This window comes from Hermetia illucens, chromosome 5 (assembly GCF_905115235.1).
Source record: "Hermetia illucens chromosome 5, iHerIll2.2.curated.20191125, whole genome shotgun sequence".
Lineage (NCBI taxonomy): Eukaryota > Metazoa > Arthropoda > Insecta > Diptera > Stratiomyidae > Hermetia > Hermetia illucens.
In genome coordinates, this window is record NC_051853.1 from 44,567,516 (window position 1) to 44,582,196 (window position 14,681).

General features: G+C 42.4%; 1 protein-coding gene across 8 annotated transcripts in view; it reads right to left on the reverse strand.

Annotated features, from left to right (window-relative positions):
* The window catches only part of LOC119657894 (protein tramtrack, beta isoform), a 500,286-nt gene extending 488,435 nt beyond the window's left edge, over positions 1-11,851 (reverse strand). Inside the window, exons 1-2 of one of the 8 annotated variants that reach the window (XM_038065041.1) lie at positions 11,023-11,851; positions 9,545-10,439 (exon numbers count right to left, since the gene is read on the reverse strand). The gene's annotated coding sequence lies outside the window, so the exon portion shown is untranslated. Of the gene's footprint in view, positions 1-9,544 lie in introns of all 8 variants that reach the window. The other 7 variants (XM_038065039.1, XM_038065038.1, XM_038065046.1 and 4 more) reach the window with 7 other exon arrangements.
* Positions 11,852-14,681: the final 2,830 nt, after the last annotated feature.

Sequence of the window (14,681 nt, forward strand, 5' to 3'; positions counted from 1 at the left end):
AATATCCTGAAGGCGAAGACCCAAAATGGGCTATAGAATCTCGACGACGAGGAATTAATGATCGTTTGAGGAAGTCAAAGAGTCCAAAAATGTATTCTGTTTTGTGACGATCTTGCTAAACACAGATTCCTATCATATTTGGCGTTGCTTGGTGGCGAGTGATGAAACTGAAAAAAGGTTTCTCCTTTTCTGCTCTACACAGTGATTTTTTGAACAAATACCACAGTTAGAAAACCAAAAAAAAAAGAACATTTTTTTCCGATTATGCCAAAAAAAATTGTTATTCCTAATATAACGATATTTCGAGAATAGGAGAAGCCACAGATAAGACAAATTAAAACTCATTAAGGAAGAGGACAACTGGTTCTCGAAATATCGGATATAAGAAATAATTTCGGCATTATCATAAAAACCAGCCTCTTTTTTGGACGGCTATAAACAGTTGCCTTTGCTGAAGTCTCACAAGAGGGAAGTATAACTCAACTTGATTGATGCTTAGATGGGAAGTTACTAAAGTAGGCTTGTCAGATGACAGTTTCTACTCTCAGACTGAGGGTAAATAGGTTGGTCAATATCAAGCTTACGATTTCTTACAAAAATAACAAAAAATCATCAAAACGCGTTGAAATCTTCGATAAATCTATATCAATGTTCATGAAAGCTGTCAATAGGTACCACAAGATCTATTGAAAATTCGGTAATGACATGCTGGCATCTTTTGATTTTCCTTGGTATTTTCATTTTGAAAATCAGACCATACCTAGGGAAGATAAAGCTATTCCTCAGCATCAATTAGGCTTCCAAGAGAAACTAGGTACAAACGAGCAGGCCCACAAAATTGTCTCTGAGATGAAAAGTGCGAGGGGTCTTTCTGGATGTGACGCAAGCCGACAAGATGCGCACAATGGTCTGATCTTCAAAATAAAGAAGTTGCATCCAATACAATCACAGGGAATTTTGGAATATTTTGAAATACAAAAACTGTACTTTGAATGTTAGTAGCTGTTTTATCGACCTGGTTTCAAACTAAGGGGACAGTCTAGTAAAAGTCTGAAGGTAGTTAGAGGAACGAAGAAGGAATATAAATAATGACTGGCCGCAAACAATATTTGATTATAATCAATCTTAAAAAGGAGTGGAAAGAATTAGTTTTTTCATAGCTTTCTACAGAATGGATACCTGAACTAATAACTTCACAGACCGTGAAAATATTTGATCATAGTTTCAACATCATCATCATCAACGGCGTGACAAACGAAGCCTGGCTTTAGGCGAGAGCCTGCTTTAGGTGATCTCAAAAAGGCATTTTATCTCGATTTTTTCAAAAAAGGAAACATGGGTTGAGCTCAGCAAAATTGTTTGTTTATTCTAACGTATATTTGAAAGGTTAAAAAAAATATTTTCAGGTAAAATATTTCATAACATTTTATTGGTATGGAAATTGATAGAACGCCGCCTCGCTGGAGTTTTCCATTGGCGTGAAAAGTGCAGTTTGCAATTCTTCTGTGAAAGGAACAAAATTGAGTAGAGTTTTCATTAGTACTAATTTTTCTTCTGGGTGAACTAAAGAAAACCTGGAAGAAATCCAAAAATTTCAACTTTTAATCCTTATGTCAATTCCTAGACTTTATAATTTACAATACCCGGGGTATCCGGGAATCCCTATGGTATATTGATTCGACAAAAGGAATTGGTGGCTGGGAAATGTCTATTTTCGATTTCTTCTTTTTTTTCTTAGAAATAAGAAAACTATACCAAGGGGTATAAAATAAAATCCGAAAACCGTTTCCTTTTACTTTACTCAAAATTATTTATTAAATGGCAAATATGCATATTTCGGTGGCTAATTGTCTTTTTTCGTGCTTAGGTTTGAATTTAGCACTGAAGAAGGCCGTTTATGAATCTTATTTTATATCAACAACTTTACTCAAACGCTCTAAACGGAAGTTTCGTTATTTAAACCCTGGGAGTACAACTGCCGACTCAAAGCTACCTGCGGACAGGTAAGGTTCAGACACGTGTATTTTGTTTTCATCGGGGTATCTTCCTTATCTTTGTGATGGCATTGGGTAACACGCATGTAGTTGTATATGTCATAGTTAAACAATCTATTTTCAAGTCACGTATTAAATCGAGCATATACAGCCAAACTTTATCATCATCATCAATGGCGCAACAACCGGTATCCGGTCTAGACCTGCCTTAATAAGGAACTCCAAACATCCCAGTTTTGCGCCAAGGTCCACCAATTCGATGTCTCTAAAAGCTGTGTGTCGTCCTTACCTACGCCATCCCTCCATGTCAGGCAGATAGATATTGCCATTAAAGACTTTCCGGGCTGGATCATCCTCATCCATACGGATTAAGTGACCGGCCCACCGCAAGCTGTTGACCCGAATTTTATCCACAACCGGACGGTCGTGGTATCGCTCATAGATTTCATCGTTATGTAGGCTACGACAGCAAACCTTTATAGCTAAGGATAAAACTATTTGGTCTTAAACACCACCAACTCAACGAATATTCTTCGGAAAAAATCTGGACCAAACAGAAGTACAGGAACTTTCTCGGTCAGGGAAACATTCAAGCCAGTTTTCACTGCTGAAATGGTCGTCCTAAATTTTTGGTCATACCAAAAAGAAGGCAAACGCTATCCATAAACAATACAAATCCCCAGCGAAAGCAATTGACGAAAACGCTTCAACAATTTTAACGTATTGTTGTAATGTCAGGTGTCAATATGTTAACTCTATCACTGACCATAGATCAGAGATGTGGAAGTTAAGTTGCTATGCTTTCTATCTAGCTACCATATAACAAGATTCATTTGGTTTGACGATGTGAATACTCGTGAAGTTCATATTAAAGCACTTAAGCGGCTCCTATCCGTGATATATGGTCTACGTTGAGTGTCAACTTAAGGGGGTCATCCCGTGTAAAGCCCGTTTTTTTGGCTTTTTTTTAGAATTTTTTTGTGAAGAACTGGAGAAAGATACAAATACCAATTTTTCACCATAGATTTATTAATATCTTGAGCATGCATAGTAATTTTTCCAGCACGATCGCATAGTTCGTTATTACAATACAGTGCAATTTATACACCCATCTCCAAAAAAGGGGGTCATCTTAAAGAAAAAAGTAAACGGCGTACAGTCCGCAAACTAGGATTTTTAAAAAATATTAAAAACTAAATTTTTGAAACTTTTTTTTGTGAATTTTGGTGTTTTTTCATGGCCTTTTCAATGAATAAAAAAAAAACTACTGAATAAATCGCAATTATCCTAGTTTGCGGACCGTAGAAATATGTTCTGAATAAGTCGTGAAAATTTCAAAGAATTTCGTTGGATAGATTTTGGGCTGGTGGCAGCCGATTTTCAACATGCAATTTCGAAAAAAAACGCATTTAAAAAGTAGAATGCGATTTTTAACTATAAAACCTTAACTGGTCATTAATCTGCTATACCTAGTCCATAAACCTTAGGTTTATTCAAGAAACACATGCACAGCTTTGGCTTCAATTCTTGTCCTTTTAGCGAAGTCATTCGAACGTCATTCGGACCGATAAATACGAGCTTTATTACGGCGATCGACATGAATCTGGCATGTGACTTATCACGTGTTTACTACTATAATTTTCGAACGACTCCGAATATCAAAAAATCACTTTGTCCGTTTATTCTACACTGCATCTAGATATAATTGATGCCAAAAAGAAAAATCGATTCCTTGGATCCGACACACGGGGTGACCCCCTTAAGGTCGCCATCCATGACTTCTGAATAGTCCGCAGCTAACCGAAACGTGAACAGGATGCGGTTGGCCTGTCAATTTGGAATATTCAGGTGGCCAGTGAGCGAATGAAAAACGATTCAACTAACCGGCCAGACGGGAATGAGGAAAATTATCGGCGGGCCGGGAAAATCAAGGTGCAAGAATGGCAGAATATTTAGTTGCACCATTTAAAGGGTCCGGTAGCAATATATATTTCATTTTCAAGGACCCTAATAACTGTAGGAACTTTAGAAAAGAATTAATAAAAATTATATTGCAATGAAGATGCAGGCATCTATAAATCGCGAAAAATTTTTTACTATATTTGGAGTTCATGAGAAAGTGACAATAATCGCAATAATTTATTATGAAAATTATAAAATGTTAGAAAAAGGGCAAACGATCGGCGATTATTTTTGCAAAAATTGAGCGAAGAAGTGCGTATGCCAACGATTGAGGAACGATCTCAGAATATCCAAATTATGAGAAGTTTCACCACTAAAATTGGCATTGAAAACATCCATGGAAAACCAATGGATCCCTCATATATAGCGACAACATCAACGGGGTCTACTCAACAGACAGATTTCATTGGCCCAAAAATTATGGTGGGATCATGCTATCTGTACTACCAGGATGTCCATAAAAAAGGGAGCAAAACGAGAAAATCGTGTAAAGATTGTAGTAAACTGGGATATGGGGAACATTCAAAAGCAATAAAAAAATGTGATGTATGTTTTCAGGAATAGATTCCAAATGGACCAATTTTATAAATAAATTATAATAATTTATATATATATGTACTGGTATATAATAACAATCATTAAAAGTGAAATGTCACCCCTATTTGTTTATATAATATTACTTTCTACCTCTAGACATTAGTTTAACTATTCATTACTATGAAATTTTGTAGACGAATTAAGTTTTTACATGTAGGCATTCCGGGTATTGAACAACAGGGCATTAAACTTTAACTCTTAACTTTATTAACTTTTTCCCATAGTTAAATAATATAAAGTTTACGATTCGACGTCAATTAACTCAAATAACGAGGATCTGGAGCACGTAAGATATGTCAAAAGTGACATGCATGTACACAGATATTGACATAAAGGTTGAAGGTTCGAAAAGAAAAATGTGGTTTCTTTAAAAGAAAAAAACCCACTTGGATTTGATTAAAAATCGTAAATTTTTTTTCTACAATTTTGTTAGTTCAGACGATAGAAGGTTCATTAGTTTTCCCGCAATTACACCCGTCAATTTTAAAAATAAAAAGCCTAGAAAACTTGAATTAAGATGTTTTGGAGTTCTGCGCCATAATGTCCTGTGTTTGAATTTTGCGTGTGACCACTTAAGCACCTTATTAGAAGTTCCTAATTGGAGAGGTCTACATATATCGGGCGAATGTGTGTTTCAACTTCTTCATCGAGCAGGGTTTTTCGACCTCGTAAAGCGGGCTCCCCCTTAAAACATGTAAGAAAAATGGTTCACGACAGTTAAGAAAAACAGGCTCGATCTATTAGACTGTGTCTTGTCAATGCAAATAAATGACTCATAAACGTGGTCGACCTTCCTCGAAAAATTGAAGCAGATCTCCAGTTCTACAATCAGTACGGAAAACCAGCAAGTTTGGTTCAGGGTGATGTGACAAATGTAAATATTATTTCCTATATTCGGTGTCCGGATGGCTCAAGTGGTTAGAGCGCTAAGCTGTGACTGGTGGCAGAGGGATTTGTTATCGTGATTGGATGTGGCATACCAGTCGATCAGGGTAATAATTTAGGGCGAACGCAATGATGACCACATTACCTCCTATAGTGTACTGTTTTGAGTGAAGTACTCTAACACACTTCGAGGCCCTGATCCAAATGGGTTGTTGCACCAACGATTATTATTATGTATAGACTTTCCGGGCTGTCTCACCCCTTGGGAGCATAGGACACCCAAACACTCTACTTTTCGAATTATTTATTTGCCTAACACATTGTCAATGAGGTTTTGCTTTAGTTTCATTATCATCACACACAATGACGTACAAGTGATTAGTTTAAGCAGCGGAACAACACAAAGTTGAATACAAACATTCATGACGACCAAGTTTGGAATCCTGGGAAATGAGTTCTAATTAAATATGAATATTGAATTTGAATTTTTCTGGTTAAAGTTATGTTCTTTTTTTTCTTCAGCCTTTGTCCTGTTTACAAACGTTGTCGGCTTGTGGTGATCGGTTTCGCCATTTGATTTTATCAAATGCCTGATCTGGATGCAATCGTGAGGCTTTCAAATTCCCATCCAGCATAGCAAGTCACCGTTGTTTCGTCTGGCCCTTGGTCGCATGCCATCGACTTCGATGTTCAGACCAATCTTGATAAGTGAATTCTAGTTAGCGCGAATTACGTGACCATACCATCGAAGACGCCTCTCTGTTTTTCCACGATCGATACTACCCCATATCAGTTGGTGATGTCCTCATTTCGGATGTGATCGAAACGTGTCACGTCACTAGTCCAACGCAACATCTTCGCCTCCGTTACTGAAAGACGCCGCTCATTGTCTTTCATAATCGACCAACACTCAAAACCATAGGGAGTGAACGACGGACGATATCATGGTAAATTTTAGATTTGAGACGTTTGTTGATGCATCGATCACAAAGAACACCAGTTGTGGAACGCTACTTCATCTAGGAACCGCATAAAGCAGTTCCCCATTGGTTGATAGCATTGACCCCAGGTATTTAGAGATAGTTCTAGGCAGGTCACTGCCGCTGGCAGTGATTGTGCTTGTTCATGGGTATCGGTCGTCAAAAATTCAGTTTTATTCAGATTTAATCTGAGACCGTGCTGCATGAGATGATCATTCCATCTCTGGACAAGTTGCTCCAGATTATTTTTGCTATTAAACGCTAGGAAAACATTTGCATAAAGCAGTGACATTAGACTGCACGTTCCGTGTTGAAAATTTTGAACATTTTTAAAAAAAGGCGCCGTTTTGGAAAAAATGACACTTTGAAAAATCCTACGTTTATGTATAATTGAAAAAAATTCTTCTTCGCCGCAAATTACAATTGTGTTCGGCCGCAGGATTTCCAAAAAATAGGGTTTTGTCCGACATTTATTTGAAAAAAATAATTTAGATAGCCAATCACATGTACAATTAAAGATTCTTTCCATGATTTTAATTGTCTTCATTATCCAGTTGAAAAAAGTGCAAAAGTATGCTAGTAGCCCAAAGGCAGAAGGACATTGGCTTTTTAAAAGAATTACATTCTAAAGAATTTAAAAAAAAGGCCTAATACCCTTCGGAAACAAGCTTCTTGAATGTTATGTCAGGTAACCATTAACATAATACGGGTTCAAACTACACTGGGAAGGATACTGTGGTAGAAGTCAGAAGACAAATTCTAACGGACTGCAAAGTATATCGGATTATAATAAATCTAAAGGAAGAGTCGATAAACCTTTCACATCACGGTTACCCGAACTAAAAAATGACACATGATACGTGGCAATATTTGATCATGGTTTGAACCGATCTAGGTTTATACATGGTAATCGCGCATAGCTGGCTACAATATATTAGACGCTTCTAGTTGAAAGCAACGTCGTACAACGCTCAGAGGCTGCTAAATGACGTTAATGATTATCCTGATTTGCTCAAATGGGAAATAGCTGCAAATTTGGCTTTTCCTCTTCCCAGAACTGAAGAGACCCATAAAAGGCCGGGGATTTACAACGATTGTGGAAATAAAGCCTGCCTCGCTGGAGGAGCTCAAGACTATACCAACAAATGCCTATCAGAAGTACTTCGAGGACTGAAAAAGGTGCTGGCACAAGTATATTATATCTGTGGGGAGGGGGGTTACTTTGAAGGGTACAGCATAAATATTGATAAAAAGATAAATGTTGTTTGATAAAAAAATGAAGTCACCATACTTTTTTATCACATCTCGTATCTGGTCAACGCCTTGCTCAATAAAAATAAAAGAGTTAGTCAAGGGCGTAAACGTGGACGACCTTCTTAAAAAAAAAAATTGTAACAGACTTCAAACTCCACAATCTCTACAAGGGATGAACGAGGTTGGTCTAATGTCATATGAGGAATCTAAGTATCATTTCCTACGCTCGATGAAAAAAGAAATACAATACTTTGGAAAATGGATACACTGAATGCCTACTGATACTGACAGAAATGTTCAGCTCATTTTTTTTAAATGCCAGGAGTAATTAAATGATTTCGAAGAAAAATAAAATACAAATTGACATGAATGGGTAAAATAATAGGTAATGTATGTTTCTTTCCTTGAAATTCCTTTTTGTGTTCCATGTTTCTTCAATGCCAACTTTTTGCACATCGTGTTTGATTATTATAATAAGTCATGTTGGTTTAAACCATGTAAATATTAATTAAAATAGCGGCAGCTAAGTTCAATTTTTATTGTTAGAAAAACCCTAAATTCTGATTTATCCGTATATCCGGTTTTACCCTATGACCCTTTGACAGTCACTATGTCATTCTTAACGGACAACTATGTCATTTCAGTAAAACTTTGGAAAACAATTAGGGTAAAATCCTGAATACATTAAAATTATGATCACAAAATTTCAGTATTTGGGGTTTACCAGAAGTTTATGGTCACCTGAAGAAACCAAAGAGTCGAAATCCGTATTTTGCGCGGATCTAACTAAGCGCAATTTCTTATCATATTTGGCATTTTGGAGTCGGTTGGTAGCCAGAATTTCAAGTGATGAAACTAAAGGTTTCTCGTTCTTTGACTAGTTAATAAGCAAATACCCCATTTCGGGAATTAGTTCTTCCCTAAGTCACTGTTTTCAGAAAATAAACAAACATTTCTGGAATGGATTGCTCCTAGAGAAGAAACATTTTGGAAACGGGAACAACTGACTCCTGGAATACGCTGTCTGTTCTGAAAGCACGGAAGAAAGGAACAAGCGATTTACGAAATGCAGTCATTCCCAGGATTCTAACTTCTCCCCTGAAAAATAAAGTTCACCTGAAAAAATCTAAAAACGCGCAGGTTACACTCACATTTAGCATTTTGGAGTGGCTTGGTAATCAGTTTTTCAAGTAGCGAAATTAAAAAAGGTTTCTCGTTGTTTGGTAACAGAGTGGTCTATTGAGCGAATTTCGAATTTCGGTAATCAGTTCTTCCCTTCTTCAGTACTTTTAGATAAAAAAAGAAAATCAAGTATTTCGGGGATCAGTTGTTCCTGCAGAGTCTCCTTCTCTCTTTTCTTCACTGAAAAAATATGGCAACTGTTCTGAAAACACTGAAGTGGGGAAGAACTGATTCCCGAAACACTGAATTCGTTTAATAAATTAACTTTTAGTCAAAGGAGGAGCCTTCTTTATTTTTATCACTCTCAGGTTCCTAGCTTTTTCCTTGCAAAACCATTCATTTTCATCAGATTTGCGTTTTTTATGGATATTACCTTTCCTTTCCCAATCACCTAAACTTTTTAAAAATAATCCCAGCCTGTTTAGTTTCCCTTGCTCTGTTTAGGGGATGAAATATATAGTCCACTAAAAATCAGTACTTCAGAAAATGCCAAACCAAAATAACACTAAATTGCAAAGTTAAGAAAAGAAAGGAATAAACACTGGGGAAGGGACACAACTGACTCCCGAAATATGGTATTTGTTTGGAGAAACTAAATTTGCAGTCAAAACTGAAAGAACAATCTTCTTTCACTTAAAGTTAAGAAGTTTTTAGTGCTAACCAATGTGGGTAAAAAATTAAGGTACTTACGTATCCAACTCAATCCTCCCAAAAAGTTGTTGATTGCTGGTGGGTCCTCTAAGATTTATCCATGCAAAACCTGAAGGTTCTCACTTTTACCGAAATTCAAAGACTACAAATTCGCAAAATTCTCATTATTTTAACAAAATGCGCAATTTTAGTTATTTCTGTGGCTCCTGAAAATTTTTAATTTATTTATTTTTATTTTTTATTATATTTTCACAAACTTTTCGCCGTTTTTCAATGCAACTTCTTTTGGAAGGGAAGGATTTGGTGACGAAACCAACTAACACATTAAACAACAAAATCAAGAGCGTCACGTGTCCGTTTTCCTTTTAAAGATTTTTAGATACTTTCCAGAAACCGAGTTTGTTTTTAAGTTTAAATTTGTCCACTTTTGGGGTAGTTTTGGTTAGTTTCAAAGTTTTCCGTGATTTCCGAAAGCGGTTTCTATTTTTTGGATTCGGTTTTTTAATTTATTTTTTATTTTTAGAGGGAAAGCGAAATATTTTTCTTTTTTTATGGTTTTTAATTTAATTTACTTCAACTGTGGCTGCACCACACGGGACCGTGGCTCCTGCGGATCCCAGCTTCTACCCTCACTGGCTGGACACAAATTTGGAAAGTTAACAACTTTTTGCACTTTTTTAAGTTTCTCGTGTAACGGTTCGAACTCTTCTCGGTGCAACTTCATCCGCGTCCCCGTCATGTGCTCTTGGTTTCTACAAAAATCAACTTTTCCTGAATTTTCCGCTTCCCAGACTGAACTCTGGTTTTCCGTTGCAAAACAAACTCAGGGAAATTCGTGTAGCCGCGTTTCCTGCGGGAGATTGGCGCGATCATTTGTTGCTCGCAAGTGTGCCGTGGCGCGGGTCCCGCGTACTCATGCCGCGTGCGTTCCTCACTGCGCAAACAAAACAACTATTAGTGATAAAGTTTAAGTCCCGACGAGCCGCCCGGGTTCCCGAGGAGTGCACCGCCTTGGAGCGTGTAAAGTGTGGCCGTGAAGTGTCGTGAGTTGAGTGTGAGCAGGGAAAGCCGAAAAGTGTTCTGGACTGGGTGGAAAATGAGGGAAGAGTGTAAGCGGAAAATCGCGGAACTCCGAGCCAACTCGACTCGGTAATTGTTTGTAATTGTTGTTCCCGGTGCGGGGATTTATCTAGTTTTGTGGTCTGTGGTGGTTTTGTGTATGAACTGAAAGAGCGCTTCCGACCGGAAAATGCAACACTGCGGAGAGTCAAGCCAATAGTCAGCGACTTGTTTCGAACTGACGAGCGACACTACTGAGTGCTGACGACGTTCCGCTCCGTGCCGAGTCGGAGTAGTTTGGTGAACGCAGCGCTGCGTTCTCGGATTTTCCCAATCCCAATCCCAGTCCCAGTACGCGAAAAAACAACGATCTTATAGGCGGCGCGGTCCCCGGCCTCGTCCCCGTCCCCGCGCTCCCACGTTACAACACACAACACCAAATCAACAGAAACACGGACATCGTCAACAACAACAACGGCCGAGTGCGGCGGCAGCCACGGGGTTAAAGAGAAAACAAAAACCACGGCGAGCAGCAGAATAGAATGGTTGCAAGCGAAATTGGCGAACGGAGCAGAGCGGACCGATACCCGTCGTCGCCCTGCACTGCTCCAGCAGCAGCCCGCGCTCGAGGTGGAAATGGCAACACGGTCGAGGCAAGGCTCAGCAACAAAGCGCCGGCAACGGCTCGCAGCACGGCGCGGAGTGGCGGCGGCGGCAGCAGTAGTAAAACAACACAAGAAGCGGCCGAGACCAAGAACGCTCCGGTGGACGCCTGACGCAACGCTAGCGCTGAACGCGACTGTGATTCGGAACGTTCTGACTCGTGGCGGGACTGCCTCAACCGCGGAGTCCAACCTCGAGCCCCCAGCCCGGCTCCGCGGAGGCATGCAGGCGTGCAAGCTCGCTGACCGCCAGCACTCGCTCGGCCTGGCCGGCACGTTGCAGCGTCTAAGCCTAAGCGCACCTGCCCCCGCCCCCGCTCCGTCGCTGCACCGCGCCAAGGACCCGAGTGTCCACCAGTAGCAGCAACAACAACAAAGCACACTCGACCTCTGCAAGAGGCTTCGGCGAGAGTTCCGGCAACTGAACCGCGAGCACGAGAACGGCGGCAGCCCGAACGGAAGAACAGAAGAAGCGCCAGGACAGCCGCGGCGGCCGACGACTACCTTCTCCCGGCCGAGTCGCAGCCGTGGAAGCGCCGGTTGCAGGTCCGCGACGAACTCTGCGGGGGTGCACTCCACACTTCGCTCGGGGTGGCTGCCGAGTCCATCCGGGCTCGGGGAGGGCGCGCACAGGACACGGCGGCGTGCATCCCCACAGCGCTGCCGCCAGGACTCTGTAACGCTCTTCAACGGAGCGCCCATCCCCGCACTCGCAGCCACCGGGCGGCGTTGGGGCTCGCAATCAAAACAACATGCATCGGGTCACCCGAACCCACCCCGGCTCGATGGGCCAGCGTCGCATGCCGTATATGCGAAAGCTCCGCTCCTCCAGCAACTCGCACGGCGTCCCCCTCCCAACACGACCAAATGCACTACATCGAGACAGCCCCCCACGCCGCCTCCTCGAGTGTCGTCGAGGACGTGCGGGACGACACGCGAGAACGGCCGAGCTGCACCCAACGCTCCCGAACCATCCCAACATCTCCAAATGCACATCCACACCAAAGCCGGCAGCACTCCCTCCCGCGCGCGGCAATTCGCAACATCGAACGCATTTGCATGTGTTGCAGCTCTAACGCACGCGGCCAGTGCATGCGACGAAAAGAGATGCACTTAGACAACAACTCCCCACCACAGACCGCTCCCCTGCCACGTGCACGGGGGCCTTTTGATAGGCGCATCGCGGGCTGCAGCCAGCCAAGGCCTCCCGCCCCAGCCCGCCCTCCCGGCGGAACGAATCCGTTCACCCCAGCCGCGAACACAAGTGCACACGCTCTCCGCGGCCTGCATGCGGCCGGCTCCGAGCTCCCGCCCTGCCGCGCCCTGCTCGGCCGATGCACTTCGTCTCTGTCGCACATTGCAACACCCTCCGAAACGCATATTGGTCGGATGCAGTCGCGGTGCATCGGTCGTTGTGCACCAGAACGAGACCGCGCCAGGCCGGACCCCGACCACGGCGTCTCGCTCCCACGGCTCGGCCTTTTTTGTTTTGCTGGCGGAACGCCAGGCAGGCAGCAGCGCCTCCCCGGCCCCCGCCCTCGTCCACCTTTCCCCGCCTCCTCCACGTCGTCTGTTGCAGTTTTCGTCTCGTCGGCGAAACGCATACAAACGCAACCGCGCCAGACACGCTTTGCACATGCAAATAAAGCTCTCGTGGCTGCTCACCCATGGAGTTCGCACACCTGCACGCGATGAGCTTTCCACCGTGCGGAGGGGAACGCGACGAGTTATGTACTCGGGCACAGACTGCACAGCTAAGATAAACAGAAACAAGCCCCGCAACATGCTGCTAACACATCAGACACTTGTTGCCTGCAGAGTCATGGTCTTCTCCGAACAAATTCAGTCCGAGTGGGTGGCGAATGTTGCTCAACAAAGTATCACATCAACTGCACTTGGCAGCGCCACTTCCACGCAACAAAACACTCGCCACAACTTGCCAGACCCTCCCAACCGCCAAAATTCTGGTACAAGTCCCATAAACTCACCTAATCCGCGGAAATTTCCTTACCATCTTAGAAACGTGAGCCAAAGAGGCTGGACGCACTCAATAGGTCCACGCTTGGGAGGAATAGGCCGGGAAGCGTGTGTGCGAGATAGGCATCGGTTCCAAATCAGAGTTCAATAGTTTTTTGGCTGCCGGGATTCCGCCGAAATTCGGTAACCGGTTTGCCCAGGCGATGGTGGTTTTATTGCTCCACGATTCGGTTTTTGTTGTGTTTTTCTAGGCCTAGACGCGAAAGAGGAAGCAACAGAAGCGAGAATCTGCATAATTCCATGCGTGACTGTAGGGAAAGAGCTGAGGAGGCAATTTTGTGAGTGGATGACCAGGTCGAGGCCCGAATATATTTTGCAGCAAATTAACCATGGATGACTAGAGAAGAATGTTTGGTGCGGCATTCGTTGATGGACAGGTAGACGACGAGGTGCTGGTGGCCGGAGTGCTCGAGTTCAAATTATTGACAGGACGGAAGGGAAGCTAGATGGGGAGGCAGAAAGTAGTTACGGGTTTGTAAACGGAACAGATCAGGTTTGTTAATTTTCCTTAAAAAACAGAAAAAAAGGACTATGAGTTTATAATTCACCAATTCACTGCTCCACCTGTTTCGTTTTTTTTTTCAGCGGCGGCGCTTGTAACTGTGTCTCGATTTTTCCGGTTGCTTCATTTTCGATGAGTGTTCGTCATAATTCTTCCTCGTTCATAAATCCCGGATACTTCCCCACTTAGGATAAATATGGTACCTAATCCTATACAGGCGTTCCCTAGCTTGCTTCAGAAAATAAGAAAGAAGAGTCAGTGAATGGATATGAATCCGGAGTCTGACTGATGCGCGCGAGGTGCTCCTTTATGATCTACGAATCGGTTTTTGGTAAGACGCATCAAAGCAGTACACAGCAGTGTTAAGTGAAGTTATTGCCGTATCCAAAGGAAATGTATGTTTGGGATGGGCCCTCAGTTATAAGCAAGGTTATCAAGGGCGCGTAAAGAAAGGGGTGCTTGTGGGCTGAAAACCCAACCAAAATGGAGCTGATGATATATAAGACCTGGAAAACCTAAATTCCACCTTCCACCTCTAAATGGACAAAGATTGGTAATTTCATCCAAAGTAAAATATATGGGTGTGATCTCAATCCGAGTGGCCAGAACTGAGAGCTTAGAGAGCATGTATACCCCTATGGGGTCAAGCAGTGCACTGCAGGATAGACTGACGCGGAACATAGCTTCATGAGGTCAACCTATCTCTTTCTGAGGGTGAGCTGTCTCTTCTTTAGAGCGATGTGTGGCTTTTCTGGGGGCAAGCCTCTCGTCTACCAAGACCGTTAGTGAGTGGTGATAGCCTCACCCTGTACGAGGTGACCCTACTATTAACAACACGCTACGGATCTAGACTGGAGAGTCGAAAAACACCTCCACCAGAGTGTCATGCGGATCCCGACCTAAAAGATCTGAGCGG